The following is a 13,257-nucleotide window of genomic DNA, read 5'->3' on the forward strand; positions in this document are numbered from 1 at the left end:
TATAATCTGTGTCCACATCTGGAAATTTAATGGTGTAATAGTATAATCTGTGTCCACATCTGGAAATGTAATGGTATAATCTGTGTCCACATCTGGAAATGTAATGGTGTAATGGTATAATCTGTGTCCACATCTGGAAATGTAATGGTGTAATGGTATTATTAATTAAATTTTATTTGTACAGCGCAGCATCTAAACATACCAGCTCACCGTAATACTCTACGTCTATGAGTTCCCTAAATCTGTTCCTTTACTTAAGGGTAATCTATTTACAAACATGGTTGGGTAAATAAATAGGTTTGTAGCCTAGACTTAAACACTGAGACTGTGTCTCAGTCCCGAACATTAATTGGAAGACTACAGTGTTCCATAACTTTGGGACTTTGTAAGCTCTGCCCCCTGCTGTAGTTTTTATAATACGCGGTACTGATAAGCAGCCTGCATGCTGTAGCCTGCATGGCGTGGCGGATCATAATACACTGGCAGTTCACTCAGATACTGCGGTGCTGGACCGTTTAATTCTTTATACGACAATAGTAGTATTTTATTTTTTTTTAATTTATGCAAAATTTCACAGGGAGCCAATTCAGTGTGGATAAGATAGGGGTGATCTGCTCGTATCTTTTGGTTCTAGTAAGGACTCAAGCTTGTTTATACACCTAGTTGAACACTCGGACAGTAAGGATTAATGGTATAATTGTGTCCACATCTGGAAGTGTAATGGTGTAATCTGTGTCCACATCTGGAAGTGTAATGGTGTAATCTGTGTCCACATCTGGAAGTGTTATAGTGTAATCTGTGTCCACATCTGGAAGTGTTATAGTGTAATCTGTGTCCACATCTGGAAGTGTTATAGTGTAATCTGTGTCCACATCTGGAAGTGTTATAGTGTAATCTGTGTCCACATCTGGAAGTGTAATGGTGTAATCTGTGTCCACATCTGGAAGTGTAATGTGTAATCTGTGTCCACATCTGGAAGTGTAATGGTGTAATATGTGTCCACATCTGGAAGTGTTATGGTGTAATATGTGTCCACATCTGGAAGTGTTATGGTGTAATATGTGTCCACATCTGGAAGTGTTATGGTGTAATATGTGTCCACATCTGGAAGTGTAATGGTGTAATATGTGTCCACATCTGGAAGTGTTATGGTGTAATCTGTGTCCACATCTGGAAGTGTAATGGTGTAATGGTGTAACGTGTCCACATCTGGAAGTGTAATGGTGTAATGGTGTAACGTGTCCACATCTGGAAGTGTTATGGTGTAATGGTCTACTATGTGTTCACATGTGGATATCATATAATCTGTGTCCACATGTGGATGTTACTGTGGTATAATGGTGTAATCGGTGCCCTAATATGGATGTTTCGTGGTGTAATGGTGTAATCTATGTCCACGGTGTGACAGCGTTATAGTGTAATTTTTAAATCTGTGTCTACATGTTGATGTGTTGTGGTGTAACCTTGTTGTTCGTGTCTACTGTACATGTGTACTTGTGGCCGTGTCTATGTGTGGATGTATTATGGTATACTTTGTCCGTGTCTGATGTGTTACTATGTAATCGTGTAATGTGTCCACATGTCAATGTGTTTAGGTGTAATTCTGTAATCCATGTCTATGTGTGGATGTATTATTGTGTAGCGCTGTAATCTCTGTCCAAATGTGGATGTGTTACCGTGTAATGGTGTCAGGGGTCCACATGTCAATGTGTTCAGGTGTAATGGTGTAATTGTAATGTGTCCACATGTGTGACAATGGTGTTTGTATCTCCACCTGTATACTGTAGCTGTTCAAAGGTCTGTCATGTTTTGTTTATATACACAACACTATGCATCTCAAAATACGCACGTGTGATGTCGCTCTTGGACTGGAGCCTCCATTTGTTTTCTTGCTGCTTCCCTTATTTCATTCCTTATTTCCTCGATGGAGAGTGGGAGGGATAGAAGTGCCTGTCCATCTTTAATAAATGGGGAAGGAAAAAAAGGAGCGGGATTGAGGGAGGAGGGACAGGAGTGATAGCTCTTTGGATTTAGATTGGAGCTTGAGCAGAGGAGGTATGGGGGATACAATGAGCTGAGTGAGAGAGAGAGGGAGAGAGAGAGAGAGAGAGAGGGAGGGAGGGGTCGGAGTCAGGGAGTGAATGCAGCTTGCGGTGCCTGCTGTGGAATTACAGCAGAGAACATTGTAAGGGACCTGAAAGAAAGCACTTTAAAAGAGAATGCAGATTTGAATTGGAAGTACGAATGCGGACACGCTGGGACGTCTGTGCTTCCTGAGGAGTGGTGGAAAATCAAGGAGAAAAGAATTCTCAAGGTTCGAGGGGCTCTAGTTGTTTTTTGGACACCATAGACTTCGGAGCAGACCGGCAAGTGCCACCCTGTTACTGGGATTGTCGCCTGACAGTAAGTGAGGGTTTCTGCCATACTGCATCATGACCATGTCATTCATGCTTATTAATGTGTCATTCATGAATAACCCAGACAAGGGGATGCTGGGTGACTTTTGCTGTCTTGCCTTTGATTTACCAGGGGGAAGAGTGTGCCATACTATAGACTGTGTGTGTGTGTGTGCGCGTGTGTGCATGATGCCAGTGTGTGATTGGTATTCCATGTACGGTGTGCAGCTCTCCAAACGGGCTCTGTTCAGAATGGCTCCACAGAGCAGGGATTGTGTTAACCTGCGGAGAACCGCTCCACTAGAGCTGTGAGTTTTCCACAACCTCTTTTTTTTTTGCCATTTTATTAGGTCTCATTAAACACGTTTTATTTCAACCCAGTCTCTCTCTTGCCCCTTTCCCCCTTTATTTGTACCCTTGCTCCTCTTCTCCCATCCCTCCATCCTCCCTATAGCCGTTCCTGCCTCCCTCCATCCCCCACTCTGACTCAGAGAGTGCTGTCCTCTGCTGATGGATTTGAAAGAAACCTGGCCGTCTTACGTTCATTTTTTTGGCCGTGATCCTTGTCTCCACTTGCTCTCTTCTCCCCTCGTCCCTCGTTCGTTTTTCTAGTTTGCATAATATGGATCCAAGGGATCTTCCTATTGCTTAGATTTAGTCAGAGTGCCTATAGCTTTGATAACTGCTGCATCTGGCTTAGAGATCACTCACATTTTGTCTATGACATTTGTTGCGCATAGACGCACACGCGCGCACGCTTTTGTGCGTGTGAGTGTGAGTGTGTGTCTGTGGCGAGGACAACATGGCATCATTTGCTACCTCGGACGGCATTTTAACTCCTGCTATGGTGCTTTTCACACCCTTTTCTCATGCACACTTAGACACCAGATTTCACTCGTTCGCCCTCACATGCACAGTGCTAACGAGCTAAGCCCCCTCATGGTGTGTGCGGCTGTGTATTGATTAAGAGCAATACTCCAGAGGACTGTTAAAGGCTATAGTTCAAGCTGTCCAGCATTTCCAGATGCCCATATCTCTCCATTTTTCTCACTCTCTATCTCCACCAGATAATCACTGAAGCCCTGTTCACCCTGTTTAACACACTGACAGCTTGTGTAGCTTGTGAGTCTTTATCTTCTATCTGTGTGTGTGTTTGGAAAGGAATATGATAGGAAGGAGGGGTTGGTGGGTGGGGGTGTGTGGGGTAGTGTGTGTGTGAATGCCTGGAAGATCCAGAGCAATGAAAGAAACAAGAAAGTGAATGCAGACAAGGCAGGGGTGATGTGCGGGATAAATGAGGGCGACTGAAATGTTGCTCTTTCGCCCATCACTTGCCTCCCGCTAGCACGCTCGCTCCTTCACTTTCATCTTTCATTTCATCTCGCCGAATGTTGGTTCCATCTCGACCTTGCTGAAGTAGTACCGAGGGCCATACTTTCTATTTCTGATTGCTTTCATCACTTGCCTTGTTTCATTTCATGTCTTCCTGCTCGGTTCATTTGAACTTAGTCCATTACATTTAACATCACAGCACTGACAGGCTTCACAAAAGATCTCCAGAGTAACCCAATCATTTGATGCAAAAGCAATGTTAGAGACACAAAAAAATTGGCTCGGGCCATGCTTCTGCAGCGCTTAATAAGGGCACTGAGATGATGATGGTAAAATGGCAGACTGCCATTGGTGCACAAAGAGCTCCATAACATAGTACACTTTGCCTACTATACTATAATATAGTTAGTACAGTACACTACAGTGCAGTATAACAGACGGAATACTCCTACAGCTATTAGCCCTTTATTAGAAAAGTGGTTTCTAATATAGAAACATTGCGTCCCAAAATTGTCCATACATACATAAAATTTACTTTCCCATAAAATTGTCTACATCATATTTGGTTTATGTTATCGGCCAAAACACAGTACTGGTGCTGATTAGATTTTTTTTTATTTGATGTTGTACATATAATACAAAATGCGTGTGCCAAAGAATCTTCTTCTGAAGTTTATGGAACATAGAAGTGACCAATTTTGCTTCTCTTAAAATTTCAAGTTAACTTTCAGTTTTGTAGAGATGATTTTTTTTTGTCCCAAGAATGGCTATTTTTTTTTAAATTAATTAATATTTCTTTATGAGTATTGATGCTAAAATTGGTGTAAGCTTCTAGAAACATATGACCTGCAAACATTGTTGCCTAAATTAAAGCATTGAGTCCCAAATTAAGCCCCCCCCCTTAATTGTTTTTGTAGTGTCTGTAACCATGTTAATTTCATATTGCAATATCATAACAATTGAGCATTTTAGAATAATACACTTTTTCTGTTTATGTCTTTTCATGTGAAATCTAAATTGACCAAGTTTCATCTTAATGAAAAATTACAATTATTGAAATATTTGTTTAAAAAAAAAAAGTTACAGACACTACATAAAAGAAAACGAAAAAACCAACCTAATAAAAATCTGAATGTGTATGCATATTCAGGATATAAAAAGCATTAAGTATTATAAAAAAATGGTGTTATATTATCCCATCTGAAAATTCACTTTTTCCCCTGGGTGAGAAACGTTTTAGCACCAATACCGTGTTTTACCCGTATACATTTTGTTTTTACACAGAATTAAGAATGCTTTCTTTATGGCTGATCAGATACAAAATACAATGACATCCATAACACCACACGGGCTAACACAAGGTCATTATAAACCAGACAGACAACTCTAACTGTGTGTTTGTTTACAAAGAAATGGCCAATCATGTCGAACATGTGCTGTAAATATAATCATTTTTTTCCTTAAAAGGAATGATTTCACTTTTGTATAGAGACTTTTGGGACACCTTTCTAATTTCATTTCCTTCTATCAAAGTGTGACAGTGAATTTCTGTATTTTTGTGCTTTTCCTCAGATTTTAGGCCAGACAACCAGTTCTGGAACAACAACTGCATGGACCTTCTTAAAATCTGTGACTCCAATCAAATCTGACTTTAGTCTAGCCAAAGGGATTTTAGCTCACAGGCTCATGGAAATGTGAGTCTAAAGATAGGAGCCACTGTCTGCTACGTCTTTTACATACTCGAGGAGTCAGACTGTGGGGCTGTGGGGAATCCTGGAGGTTTATGTTCCTGGACATCTCCACCACAAGAACAAGAGTGAAGAAAGAGGCTCCTCTGGAATCCCTGGAATTGGACCCTTCTCATTTTACCTGGATACTTGGACCTATTAGTTCTTAATCACTGAACTGTTGAACTCAAGTGCTGCGATCAAACACTATCTGAAACGATATCCTAGCCTAGGAATTCTCTCACACACCTGGCCTAGGGTTGGTGTATTAGGACGGGTGTGTTTGTACATGTACAGTTATGGGTAAAGTTAGGAGCAAGACACTAACTGGAAGAGGCAGTTAATCGTTAAGGTGTAGTTCTGAGTCAGGTGGGAAGTTAGTGTGTGGTTCGTGTTCATGCGTGTGAGTGTGACTGAGTGAGGGTGCAGATGTCAAAAAGAGTGTGTCTGAATGTGGGCATGTATCAGGAAACGTGTGTTTTATTGTGTGTAGAGAATCCCCCGAATTAGACATGATTGTAGGCAGGTTTTCGTGCAGGCAGAGATAACATCTGCGGGAGAGGAATAAAGTCTGAGACAGAGAGAGACGGGCAGATAGAACAGTCTTTTTCGATTTTTTATTTTGTTCCAATCTGATTGTAGCCTCGCTTCCCTACCCTGATCACTTCAGACTAGGCCATAAATAAAGAGGAAGCGCTCGACTGAGCCTAAAGGAGAGGGAAAATTAAAATCCTCCATCTGATTCCTTCTGTTTTTTGATGTTAGTAGCACCAGCCAGGATTTCGCTAAGCTCTGCAGCTTGGATAAGGCCCTCATCAAATGATATTAAAGCATTACAACTATAGACTTTTGTGGTCCTGCTGATCCAACCTTTTTTAAAGTCAGGCGCCTTACTTGGAGCAGTAACCAAGGGTTTGGACGATCGTCATTTTTCCACCGTCTCAGACCGGAACTCAACCATTCCCAAGAGGAGCAAGTTCACCACCTGACACAGCAACTCCATGGCGCCTTGTTCCTGACGACGCATGCTTCACTCTGTGAGTAAATCAATTCTACACCATATCCGTATTTGTGTGTGCTCATAGTAGTAGTAGTAGTAGTAATAGTGAGTAGTGTGTGTGTTTTCTTAGCCATATTGTTTTCGGATGAGTGAGCTAACAACACTTGCTGTGTTTGGCCTGTCTGTATGTGCATGATCCTGTGCGCAAATGATAACTTGTCAGATAGAGTTAGCTCTGGTGTGTTGGAGCTGATTCCTGAAATCAGGCTGCTGTTTTTTTTTTTTTTTTTTTATGTTCTTATGTAACCCAACGTATACGAGACTGTTTTCACATGGTTCTCCCTGGGAGATTCTTCTACAGTATATAACTAAGTATTACTTAGAAACTCTGAGACAGCTAAAAGATCAGTGTTCTGGGGCTTCAACCCTGCTTAAATTTCATATTGTATTTTCTATAGCCTACATTAAGTACATTCAGTCATCCTGATTAAATTTTTAAAGCCCTTTGGATTGTAACTACATTTTCACCCCACTGGGTACATACTGTATCTGGACACTTACACCGATCAGCCATTACATTAAAACATTAGCGGTAATGCCGTGGCTCCACAGGGCCTCTGGGTGTGTGCTGGGTGTCTGGCACCAGGACGTTGGCACTTGGGTTCTTTTGGCCCCTTGGGGTTGTGGGGTGGGACTTCTGTGGATCATGGGTGCTTGATCGGATTGTTGGATCAACAAACTTAAATTATATACCGGCTAATACACGGCTGTGAAACACACAGCAGTTTTCTGACACCTTTCCATCAATGGCAAGCATTCACTTTTTCCAGCATTTCCTTTTGATGTCGGATCGCACCAGACGGGGGTTGGTCTTTGGTCCCTACAGGCATGGGTGAGCCTTGGGTGCCCCAGTTTACTGGCGTATAATTGATGATCAATGTTGTTTAGTTCACTTGTCAATGGTCATAATGTTATGTCTAATCGATGTATAAAAGTCTTGTAGAAAATACAACCAGCAAAAAAAAAAAAAAGAAAAAAAAAAAAGCATTATAAGTGTTTAAAAATTGATCTTCTTCCCTGCTCTCTAAGCGTGCACATTAAAGCCATTTGGGACAATTCAGCGCCTTCTATTACCTGACAATTAGTGTGGACATGCCCTTAACCGGTCCAGCGAGCTGTGAAGAGCATCGAACATCCTACCCGCTCCTTCTTTTGTTCCACAGGGCCTGAGAATCCGTCTCGACTTCTGTCTCATATCTCATTTGGTTTAATGTCTTGAGAGGTATATTATATAATGGGGACCACACCCCGTTCGGGTCTGCACCTTAGTTTCAAAGACTTACACAAGGATTTATTGCAGATTTATTGAACTCGAATCCCGTTGGTTTGGGTTGGGATTTTAGAGATTTGGGTGCTTAAATGATGAAATAGTATTTTTCTCCTGTCATACGTTTGACATTTACACAAGCTACACAAGGCTCCAGGTGCTTAAATATACCTTAGAGTTACACCAGTGATGAAAGACGAGTAATGAGGCTAAAGCGATTTAAGTTCAGACTGGTACAGTGTGCTCACTGGGTGAATGTGAATACATGTCTTTATGTGTGTGCGCGGCGTTGCTGACGTAACTACTTCTGACGCTCACGAGGCTCTCGTCGGCGCCCTGTACGAAGTCTGAGTGTACTTGCGAGTTATTGCTGCATTTACACACCTCTGTGATGTTCGCCTGCTCTGTTGCCATGGCACCGGGCCATTGGTGTTTACTGAGAGCAAACACTGAATGTAGCGGATGTGTCAGAGACCATAACCATATAACAGAACGTATAGTACATAATGACAAAAAGGTGAAGGAAAAAAAAAAAAGAAAAGCAAGAAGCACACTCACGTGTTCACCTTATAATAATAGTAATAATAATCAACGGAACCGAATCTGTCATGCTTGCTAATACCGTTTCTCCAGTGCTATAATTAGACATTTAGATGTGTATTAGAGCAGAGCTTTGATGGAGGAATGGTGGTGCAATAACGTTAAGCGCAGCATTTGAAATCTAGGCCTTATTCAAGGATCAGTTCGACTCCCCGGCACACCTGAGATAATAACCTGGATCATTCCGAAAGCGAGCTACATAATAAGAGATCCCCGTAATCAGACTTGTGATTGTACCGAAATGAAATTGCAGTCTCGGAGACAGCAACACTATTTAGATGAGTTCACCAGAGAAGATGAAGAAACAGTTTTGCTTTAAAGCCGCACCAGAGACTTTGGCGACAGTGAAGAGCTGACTGGATCATCTCCAATCACAGCTTACTAAAAGATGCTTGCTGAACCCGTGCTGATAGTTAGCTTAACCCTCTTTCGTTTATTTCATTCAATCTCTTTTCAAATTGTTTTCATCCAATTTGGTCACCGCTACAATACAGTACTTTCCACCCGATCTTCAGTGACAGCTAGCAACTTGGGGAAGATGATGCCTGGCACATTCTTCCTTCGAGATTCTTTCCCAACTGCTCTTCATGCAGATCATTAGCGGTGTATCACCGGTGCATATTGTACTGTGTTTGTTTGGTGCTTTAAATATTATTCAGATTTATACGGATTCATATTCAGATCTACTAAACCTGAAGCAATGCATCTAAATGGGAAAGGTTTTGTATATCCTGGAGGGCCACCTGCCCTGCAAATTTTAGTGTTTCCCCTGCTCTATCGCACCCACTTCAATTAAGAAAAAAGGCTGTTAATTATCGGGTATATTATTAGGTCTGCTGGGAGCTGAGAAAAGACTCAAATGTGCAGGGAAGGTGGTCTTCCAGGACCAGAATAGAGAACCACTGATCTAGACTTTAAAACTACACCTCTGGGAAAATGGCAAAAAAAAAAATTAATAATAATAAAAAATATATAAAACCACAAGACTGCAATAGAATAGAAAAGGAAAACAACAAATTATTACAACAAATCGCAATTTGCAATACATAACTTTGTTCAGCTGCTTAACCAGATGTCCTGTGGAACTTCCTGGTAAGCTTTCTTAAAAATTCCATGTCTACCATGACTGAGTAAGCAAGCTTGTTTCTTATTGTTATTATCATTATTAACAGCAGTAACCACTCAATGGATCAATATCACACTTGAGGTCGTGCTATTGTACTGAATATCAGCATGGCTGTGATGCGGTCAGGGGCACAAAGGCACAGGCTGAGTGTTGAGTGCTGAAGTGCTGAGTGCTATCACAGCTGTTACTGATATTCAGTACAACAGCACGACCTCGAGTGTGATATTGATTTTATACAAAAGTTCTAAAATGCCATTTATTATCAACGGATTATGATTTGTTTGTTTATTTCACCAGTTAGTTTCATCTTCCAACACACATTCTTCTGCGACTGGCGGGACTAACCAACAATGACTAGCGGAGCTGACGACCAACAGTTAGCATAATTAACCAATATTAAGCATTATTCTCCGTTAAGGTGAGGAGAATAAACCAATGGAGGTGCTGGACAGACCTGTAAATCTTTTTTATATTTTCATTTATTCTGCCTTATAATAGACTTAGTTAACTACCTGCTTAGGGTTGAATAGCGTAAATTGGAAAGCTAGTGCACTATGTAGTGTCCCTTGTTCCACACACCAAGTAGTGCCCTTGATTAGGGGTTCGCATTTATAAGAAGACCTATACATATATACATATAGTTTACTGTTCCAGTGCTGTTATACTCTATATCAGCACTCACGAAATGCCTCTCATTCAATCAAATTGACTTGTCACAACTAACTCTAATAATAATAATAACAATCATAATAATTTTACAGATTTAATTCATCTTTTGTGAAATGTTTGCCATCAGAATTTACTATGAAGCTGAAACACATCGCTGCCTCTTTAAGAACATCGAGTGTACAAGTTTAAATCGTCCAAATTAATGAAATGATTATGTTTGGCGGCTGAGAGAGAGATGCTGCACTGTGCACAGCGTGTGATCTGCACGGGCTGTATGGATTGGCAGCTCTATAAATACATCGCAAACGTGTGTGCACCGATGTTGCAAGACTGGAAGAAAACAGAAGACAAAAGTTCCTACCTTGTCCTCTGCATATTTTTGGGCTATTTCCAAGTATTTTGCGAGCTCTTTAACATGTAGTCTGGTGGACATTTTGCTGGAACCTGACAACCCTGCCCAGGAGCCTCGTTTTTCCTCTCTCCGCAAGCTCCTCATGAAAGTCAATTTTTTTGGTTACCTTCAGTCCCGATGCGCACACTTAGTCAAAAAAAAAAAAAAACTTCTTGCATTCATATGTACAGTGGTGGTCGAAAGTTAAGACAGTGTACACCATGTATTATACAGTAGTTCTTTCTGTGCACAAAAACAAGTGATCTCACTAATTAGTTCTAGCCTGTCTGACTGGAGAGTTGTGCTAATTAACCGAAACACTAGTGACTGTCTATGTGACAATGGTATTTAGTTTCTGGAGCCATGGCCTGGGTCATCTCCAGACCCAAACCCAATAAAAAAACTGTTGGACAATGGTGAAGAAGGCAGTGGCAGTCAAGAAACTGTCTTCTGTAAGCAATTAAGCAGGCATGGATTTAACGAGTGACACCAGAGTGCTGCAGACGTCTTTTTGACTCTATGCCCAGCCGGATCTAGCAGGTTCTGAAGAATAAAGGGGCTTTATACTAAATATTGACTGTTGTATTGCAATTTCACTGCAACAAATTATTCATAATACCTTGATTGTTTTTTATTTTAAACATGTGAGAATGTCATTACCACTGTATCCTGTATACAGGGTCACATGGGTCTGGCGCCTATCCCAGGAGACGAAGGCCATGAGGCGGGGTACATCCTGGACTGGGTTCCAAAACATCGCAGGGCACACACATACACAGAGACACACTACAGGCAATTTGGGAACACCAATTAGTCTAATCTGCGTGTCTTTGGACTGTGAAAGGAAACCCTCCAAGCACGGGAAGAACATGCACACAGACCCGAGGCAGGAATCGAACCCGGAACCTGGAGGTGCAAGGCGACAGTGCTTACAACTTTTGTCCAGCTCTGTATGCACTGGTATAGGACACGTCTGTTTAACCAGATAAAAAGTATTGCTATTTAGCTACGTTCCTATACAGGGTAGAAGAAATGCGTGCACTGCTTTCGTTCATCCACAAGCTTTCAGGTGCTTGTGATTGGCCAGGCTCTTTCTGATTGACAGGGGAGGAGACTAAGCAATCCTTCGCAAGCTTAACTTCCCTCCAGTTAATTACTGCCTTTCCATCACCCTGCCATAATGAAGCTTCTCTGATTAAGTTATGTGTGTTAATGGCGCGCTTTATGCAATATAAACTTTCGTGCAGGGCAATGAATTCACTAGTGCTGTTCAGCACTAAGGACAAGATTTTATAGTCCAGCACTTGTGCCGATCTCAAACTCTATCTGTCCCGAGGTCTGTAAAGAGGCCTGGACGAGGAACGACTGCACCGTGCCACGTAAAGCCTAGGAATATGATTGCTTTAGATCGAATGAACAATGTGCTGTGTGAGATTTTCATTTAAGCCTTGCAATAAAATCCAGTTAATGTGTATTTGTAAAGCCATTCTCCTTCTTTAATGGGGGATGATGATAACCTTATCTTGTGTAAATGTGCCGGACTATCCACGACATCCATTTGCATTACATCTCAAACACTAGCCTAAAAGGCCTACCCATTTTTCTTTCTCTCTCTCTCTCTTTTTTTTTTTTACTGTGCCCGAATAATGGCTCAGTAATGGTACTGCACTGATAATCAGACAATTGTGCACTTTTTAAAAGGGAAAATGCAGTATTTAACCTAAAGGAGAGTTACAACATGATTGTCTAAGTGAAGTCTGTCTGAGATACAGCATGTGCTTCATGACTTTATTCTTAATACATCCCAAGTTTAATTTTAATATTTCCCTGGCAGCATTTCGGACTATATCCTATGCTTAATGGAAGAAACACAAGAAGCAAATATATGTTATGAAATACTGCCGTCTGATGATGCGTCTGAAATTGGTGGCACAGTGGTGTATTCGATAGCACTGTTGCCTTGCACCTCCAGGTCCAGGGTTCGATACCTGCGTTGGGTCTGTGCAAGTATGCACGTTCTCCTTAGGCTTGGTTCGTATCAACCGGGTTCTCCGGTTTCCTCCCAACATCCAGATTAGGCTAATTGGCATTCCCAAATTGCCCATAGTGTGTGAATGTTGACCGGAGGTCGAGGTCGTACAAATGGGAATAAATACCATGGCCAGGGGTAGCTCAGTGGTTAAGGCATTGGACTACGGTTCGGAAGATCCCAGGTTCAAACCCCACAACCACCAAGTTGCCACTGTTGGGCCCTTGAGCAAGGCCCTTAACTGCTCAGATGTATAATGAGATAAAAATGTAAGTCGCTCTGGATAAGAGTGTCTGCCAAATGCTTAAATGTAAATGTAAATGGTAATCAGTGGCGTCCATGGTCCCCAGTTGGACTATAGAGGTTCTTTAATGTGTGTTTTTTTTTTTTTTACTTTGTCACTGTGTAATTTTTATCCTTGCAAGTTAAACAAATCTGGTTCACTCATGATCACATACCCTGATTTTGTACATATACATACTGTATATGTGCTGTATAAGTGAGAGATGGATCGAGAGAGAGAGACACACACACACGTCTCCCATATTCCTATTTTCATCTACACCGCCCACAACGTGTCTAATGCACTTCTTTGACCATTTAACATGAGTCTTCATCTGACATGAGATTTTCACAACAAAATTCCCAGCTGGAGTCAAC

The 13,257-nt window shown here is 41.4% G+C and overlaps 1 protein-coding gene across 3 annotated transcripts in view; it reads left to right on the top strand.

Moving 5' to 3' along the window:
- The first annotated feature begins 2,173 nt into the window (after positions 1-2,173).
- The window catches only part of grik5 (glutamate receptor, ionotropic, kainate 5), a 94,814-nt gene continuing 83,730 nt past the window's right edge, over positions 2,174-13,257 (top strand). For 2 of the 3 annotated variants that reach the window (XM_053494400.1, XM_053494401.1), the window contains exons 1-2: positions 2,174-2,403; positions 5,301-6,492. The gene's annotated coding sequence lies outside the window, so the exon portion shown is untranslated. Of the gene's footprint in view, positions 2,404-2,600; positions 2,705-5,300; positions 6,493-13,257 lie in introns of those variants that run through there. The other variant, XM_053494402.1, reaches the window with a different exon arrangement.

This window comes from Clarias gariepinus, chromosome 4 (assembly GCF_024256425.1).
Source record: "Clarias gariepinus isolate MV-2021 ecotype Netherlands chromosome 4, CGAR_prim_01v2, whole genome shotgun sequence".
Taxonomy (NCBI): Eukaryota; Metazoa; Chordata; class Actinopteri; order Siluriformes; family Clariidae; genus Clarias; species Clarias gariepinus.